At 41.5% G+C, this 7,183-nt stretch overlaps 1 non-coding gene across 1 annotated transcript; it reads left to right on the top strand.

Annotated features, from left to right (window-relative positions):
* The first annotated feature begins 4,628 nt into the window (after positions 1-4,628).
* On the top strand, positions 4,629-4,700 carry trnat-cgu (transfer RNA threonine (anticodon CGU)). Its single transcript has one exon. It is a non-coding gene; the product is annotated as a tRNA-Thr (tRNA).
* The last annotated feature ends 2,483 nt before the right edge of the window (positions 4,701-7,183 follow it).

The following is a 7,183-nucleotide window of genomic DNA, read 5'->3' as shown; positions in this document are numbered from 1 at the left end:
TGCATTTTAATTTACTGATCGGTTTGTGCTAATTATAACCACAACAATACCCCTGTGTCCTGAGCACCACACTGAGCACACGTTAAGCTGGTTCTCTGACTTTGTTCAGCACGACTGCTTGTTGCAGTTGAGCTCAGAGCTGGAGATGATCTCCATATTCTACTGCACTAACTAGTCCGAAACTTAGTACACAGTACACACTTTCTAAATGAAGTCAGGTTGTTAAAAAATTAAACCAGCGCCCTGTCAAAGAAACGTACCCCGGTCTCTCGCGCGACAAGCGACGTTGCTCAGCACTGTACTAACGAGGAGCGCTTGTCTGCAGCTGAGTGTGAGCTCAGTTTACTGTCAGTAGACATTTCCTCTTTTCCAAAGACTTTTTCACCTGCTCTCAGCTTTTAAAGACGGTCATAAACGCTCAAGAAGTAATTCATGTCAGTTTGAAGTCTGTTTCTGTTGTCTCAGCTCTTGATAAAGAAAAGCCGTGCGTGGGAGACTCCCTCTCTGAAGAAGTTTGCAGTCACCCTGCAAGGGAGAAGAGCCATCAATCACCGAGGCAACCACTGAGACAGTTAACATTAAACACGTGAAATGCGAGATGTTGTGATTTTTTTCCCGCTTAAGGCTTCTATCGTTTCCACTCTAACGAGAAAGACCTCTTTATTAGAAGTGAGATTTTAACAAACGTCTCCAGGGTTAACTGCGACCTGAACGCAACGCCTTAGACCACCAGCCATCTTGCCTGTGGTACTTAGAGCAGCGCTCAATAAAAATGATCAGAAACCGAAAGCGCTTCTTATGCGGATCAGTATATTCCGATACCACTGGTTCTGCAGAAGAAATAAGAAAAGCTGAACTCAAAGCAGTGTGTTGCCATTACGGGTACTCTGTCTGCAGCTGCTTTAAGATCTACTCACACCGTGTTGCCATTAAGGCTACCTAGTTAAAAAAAAACGTATCGTCACCTTTTTGAGCGTGATTATTAGACACCCGTTAAATCTCAACCGAGGTTTCTTGAGAGATCGTTCAGCGAGCGAGTAATAAAAAACTACTTCGCTTCCAACCTCTGCTGTCACTGTAAACTCGGACTTGATGTTCTGCAGATGTGCAGTGTGCCTTTCCTCTCGTCGTATTCAAGAGTACTCACTGTGTGAGCTCCTCACTGCGTGTTCTGTACTCTACTGTGATTTAATTTAGATGATTACGTGGAGTAGAGTGACAAGATCTACTTGAACATTTTCGGTTTGTGAAATGAAACACTAAATACACTACTGTAAATACAAGTAATGGACATTTAAAATAACCACAGTACAGCTAGAAGAGTGAAAGATAAAAGACTATTTAGAATGACAGTCACAATAGACTTAAGAACAACACAACCGCCCGCACAGGGACTTGAACCCTGGGCCCTCAGATTAAAAGTCTAATGCTCTACCGACTGAGCTATCAGGGCTCTGAAAAAAAGTCGACACTGTCGGGATCCTCGCAAGTCACGTGTTGCTTGTGCCGAAGAGCAGTCATACCTGACCCATCTGGAACGACCACTGACAGGCTTTATCCAGAAGCGACGGCACCACTCCCAGTAGAATGAGAGAGAAATACAGCATGACATGGGTAGTTAAGGGGCTCCCACAATCCATCTTTCCTCACATTACTGATTTTTTCCAATAGCATTTTGACCTTTTTTCACATTCAGATTTTTTTCACATTTAATAAAATCTTTTAATCAACAACATTAAGAAAGAAAACAAATGGAACATTTTTTGGAACAATAATTAAAAAATAAACTTTCAATGCCTTGGTTGTATACGTGTGCACACCCTTTATAAAGGGAGATGCAACTGTGCTGAAATTTAAAGAGCATTTCTGTAGAGAAAACAGCATTTTTCTGCCTTGATGTTAAGCTTAGGGAGCCTGTCTTTTAGAAATTCTATTTCTTAACACCTTGCACAGCCTCCCCACAGACTAACAAATATTTTTTGGAGAAATTGGCTCACACACCGGAAGACACTAACGTTTATCTACGTTAGAGTATGTGAATAACAGTTTAACCGAAAAAGTTTGCAATTGTGATTTTGTTAAAATTCAATAAATCGTCTATCAACAGTTAGAAATTATTAAGAAATTGTTTTATTTCATAAACTATAAGACAATTAAGAGAGTTTATAGGCCATATCCGTCGCTTATGTTCTTTTAACTCTAGCGTTCAGGATCCAAACCCAGGTGCGGACGGTTGTGTTTCTTGAATCTCTTGTAATCATCAAAAGTCGATGTGTAGTCCTTCAGTACTTTCTCGAGTTGTGCCATGGATATTTTATACGATCAATACTTGTCATGCTCTTTTGCATTTTCCTTAACAAACGGAAAAAGTTCAAAGTGTGTTTATGGCTGTGCTTCACATCTACACGAGAGCACTTGTACTGTAACAGTACAGGACACGCAGTGAGGAGTTCGTGAAGCTTTCAGTTTAGTGCGGAGTTCAGAAGGAGGATTCGATCGTTGAATGAGCTCTCAAGAAATCCCGGGTGAGATTCAATAGGTGTTTTCTGCAACAGCCACAACAAGTGTGAAGCAATCTCTGGGTTTCCTGAATTTGAACTAAATTATTAGTTCAATTAATTTAGGATTTAACAGTACTAAATGAGGTACATTTAAAACAGCAGCGCAACTCTCTAGCACGTCGAGTGTGCCTGCATTTAATTGTGTAAACCTGGCTCTCTCTGAACACGAGCAAAGAGTTCTCACTCAACAGAAGATTGCGATGTGAGTACTGTAATATAAAGCACCTGGAGGAGGCAAGGATTGATCGCGGGATCTCATACGTGCGATGCGCTCTACCACTGAGCTACATCCCCGATGGAAAAGTTTATGGAACAGATTTAGAGATGTGCAGAGAATGCCTGCAGTTTCCCACTTTCGCGTTTCCTCTACTGAAGAGTAAATTCATGTGAATGAAGGAAAGAATGAAGGAAGGAAAAATAATCCCATCGAAGCTTCAAGAGACTGGGCAAAAATTAATCTGTTATTTTTGTATCCAGTCACACGTGCGACGATGGTTGATTCCCAGACGGGAGAGAGCTTTTTTTCTACCTCCTTACTCGACTGTCTTTCAATTCTGTTTTAATTGAAAGCTTTTTGCATCTTTTAAGTGCTCTTAATTAAACTATGCATAGAAAAACAGCAGTACTGGTGATTTTCATGGACCGATGCACACTTGTTCTGTACAACTCGAGTGATAAAGCCCTGTCTGCAAATATTGTAGAAAAACGTAAAAGGGTGAAACAACGCCCCAACCGCAGGAATGGTAACAGGAAGGATCGTGTTGTTATGTGATAAGTCCTTTTGAGATATCTTGTCGATGCACACAGGCGGTAGAGCTGAATAATTTACTTTTAGTGGTGTTTTTAAACAAAGATGGAACATGTTATTTCTGTACCAGGAAGAAAGGAGCAGACTTTAACTTTAAGAGGCAAAAACGACACCTTATCAAAGCTAATATTAATTAAAATGACATCACAACAAAAGAGTGGAGCCTTGAGTGAATAAAGCCTTGAGTGGAGCCTTGAGTTTTCATTGGACGTCTGTGTCTCCATAACTTTGTAGGTGAGAGAGAGGATTGTGATAATTTGCAGGTGCTTCTCGGAAGTGCGTTGGTGGTACAGGCGCCTTCCAAAAAATTGAGTGGGGTTTGAATCCCAGCCATTGCAAACCCAAATCTTTTCAAGATAATCTGTGGTCCGCTAACACATCTTTTGAAACACTACAACAGGTAACACCCCGTGTGAAACATCATGAGCATCTGTTAAACCTCTCTACCTACCCGTTCCTCACAGAGACATGACGGGGGTCTAAAGGGACATTATGAGCCGTAGAATCATTTTATCATTCCGTACTTTCCTGTGCAGTCAGGCCAGTTCCACTTCAACTGCGCCCGACAACGGAGGTCGTTTTGAAAACAACGAGAGTAAAGGGACACTGCACGTCTGCAGAACATCACGTCCGAGTTTAAGGACAGCAACATCAGAGATTGGAAGCTAGGGAGTTTCAGGTCTGTGTTTTTATTAAAGTTTAAGTAAATCTGAATACCTTTTCAAGAAGTATTTCAGAATCCCAGTCAAATCCAGTACGAATGCCGCATAGATCTGCATTGTACAATTAGTATACTGTTTGTCCGTTGAATCAAACACGCCTTATGAAGCATTTCTAAAACAGGAGAGATCGTTAGGGAATGCGTCTTCCTGTAAAAATAAAATGACTTCAAGGGCACTATAAGCAGAATAGCTTATAGCTCTACAGAAGAACTATAGCCAGAGATGCCAAAGAGGTCGAGATTTCACCACGTGAGAGAAAGCATCTGAGAAAACGAAGTTGCGGTCGTTTCCACGCGTTATAAAACCACTAGGTCAAACAACAAGAGCTGAAGAGCCGCTGTTGAGAGTAACGCGGCCGAGCGCTCTGAGGAGCTGGCTTAAACCTCCAGCCTCTTCAGGAGCATCTGTTGGAGTCGCACTGCTACAGCGTATCTCCTTGTTAGGTATCCCTTTTATTGTTGTTGCTGCCTCCAGGCGATGTAAACCAGATTCAGAAAAAAAATAATTTGAACAACATTAGTCCTATGTTTGCTTGAAGGCGCGGTGGCCAAGTGGTAAGGTGTCGGTCTCGTGAACCGAAGATCGTGGGTTCAAACCCCACCTGTGCCTGTTTCATTTGTCACTGCTTTCCTTTAGTTTCAAAGTCTTCAAAAAACTCGCAATGTAGGAGTCTCAATAGGAAGAGAACATAACTGTCGCCAGTGATTAGTATTCTTGCATATCCTGCCTTGTTTTTTAGTCGACAAAGCTTGTCTCTCTTCACACCCATCTTCCGAATGATCGCCTCAGCATTTGGGAAGGAACGTGCGCTTGGTACAGCCCCCGCTCCATAGTCTGATCACAAACAGATCGGGTGAGCTGTCAGTCCAGGTTGGAAGTAACGTTCGAAAGCACTAAAAATCTGACTTAGGAACGAGAAGACCGTGTTTTTTTAAACGAGTAAACGATAAAATAATATACTGCCTGCATAACTATGTCAAGTTCAAGTTCAAGTTTATTGTCATTATACTTATACACAGGTATATGGTATAACGAAATGCTATTTAGCTAGCTCTCGGACATAAGTAGCACAAAGAAAAAAACACAACAACACAACAACAATACAATTGTATTACAAAAGAAAGACAGAGACAACAGCCGATGTGCAAAAAACAACAACAGGCAGTGTGCAAAACAACAAAAAGGTAACAGGTTATGTGCAAAAACATGCATCAAAAGAATGAAATAAAGGGATAGAAATTATGGGGAATGAGCTTTTGACATGTATGGTAGAGGTAGATTTTCAATGTGTGTTTGGGTTTTTGGTAAGAAAGAAGGCACTGTGAGGTTCAGATCATAGGTGAGAGTGAGAGAGGCTGGGAGTTTAATAGTTTGATAGTGCGGGGGTAAAAACTGTTTCTGAGTCTGGTAGTCCGGACCCGAATGCTCCGGTACCGTTTTCCATGTCATACTAAACGCCACAAATTGTGTTCGTCCAGTCGTATCAATCGTGCTAAAGTTACGGAAAATCGGATGCAACTGGTGCAAACAGCACCCATTTCTTCAGGATAGTCGAGCGGTTTAGAACAGCAAATTCACAGCTTCGTGTCTTTTAAGCTTTGTGTTTCGCTCTCCAAATAGAAGCACGGGTTCAAATCCCACTCCCGACAGTCAGGCGTTTTACTTTGTCTTTTTTACCTGCCTTTATACTGTTTCAGTCTTCTTGAGCTCGCTGACAATCACAGTACGAGGAAAACGGAGAAACTACTTAGCAGAAACATAACGGACAGAAAAAAGCTTCGTAAACACGTGAATGTGATTAGCAGCAGTAAGGTATGCATTCAAATGTTTAAGGCTGATTTATAAAAGCAGCAGAAGAAAGGTGCAGCACAATGCAATTTGTGAGAGTTCGCTGTTTTTTATGCTGCTTGGATTTCTTTCAAGCCTATGAAGTGACCCCCGTTTTATTTTCATTTTCAAACTTCAGAACCGAATAACAAAAAGGTTTCATGTGTGACAGCATTCCGTTGCAAATACCGTTTCCACGATGTATTCAGCGACGGGAATGAAATATTTTAGTGCTGGCTCAAATGCGAGGAATTTCCGAAAAGCCTGGAAAAGCAACGCTTGCAGTAAATGACAAATTTAAAGCGTATAGTCAGCATGAACAGAACAACGCAATGCTCTGTAAAAACGATCTGAAGCCGCAATTACTCTTTTATCTCGGGCAGTTCATTCCGATACGATGTTTCCGCAGTATAAATGAAATGCCGAACTCCAAACATGTTGTTGCCATTATTGTTACTCCTGCTGCTGTAGTTTTAAGCTTTAATCAGTGGGTATGTAATGTTGTAAAGGGGCTGGACTACTTTGTTCATTCCAAATTCCATTTATGCTTTTTTAATATAAGCATTAACAATACAATGCGTGCTCAAAAACCATTACTTATTAGCTTAAGAAGCGGCAGTGTTTTGACAAAGTGTGGTATTCGAACAGTAAATGCTGAAGTGTTTAATACTTGCTTGTGAGCAGATCTCCCTCGATTTAAACAAACTCTTGTTTGGCCGATGATTTCAGATGAAAATCTCAATCAAGTGGAAAGAAAGCTGAATTACGCAAAGGTCATATAAGGCACTGGGTATCACTGTTACGCCATCAGGTCATGCTAGGAGGATTGGGGGGATCAAATTGACACAGAGGGACCCAATGTGGGGGCTGAACCCACAGTTCTGAGATTAAGAGATTCATGCTCTATTGACTGCGCCTATATAACTCTTGTGCTACAGCAGTAATGTTTCTGGGTGTGGATGGACATGACATAATAGGCTGACAGCAGGAACACGTGGCCCACAGGCAGTGACAGTATCGCTATATTTGGCTGCAGTATATTGTGTTGAGAGCAGCAATAACTTTCCTGCGGAGGTGGGAGTGCCTTTAATACAGCTCTTTCAATCGGACAGAGTAACAGGAACTGACCTAAAGTTTCGGCTGTGGATCCATCTCCACATGGGGGAAAGAGACAGTAAAATAGCGATGAAGAAACAGAAAGATTTGTGCTCGCTGCAAAGTAGGAAAGAGGTGGTCAGACACATAAAACAGCTTGGTGATAATTT

The sequence above is a fragment of the Atractosteus spatula genome, chromosome 10 (genome assembly GCF_055471065.1).
Source record: "Atractosteus spatula isolate fAtrSpa1 chromosome 10, fAtrSpa1.hap1, whole genome shotgun sequence".
NCBI classification, from domain to species: Eukaryota; Metazoa; Chordata; class Actinopteri; order Semionotiformes; family Lepisosteidae; genus Atractosteus; species Atractosteus spatula.
The sequence above is the reverse complement of the archived record's forward strand: the minus strand, read 5'-3'. Positions and strand labels throughout refer to the sequence as shown.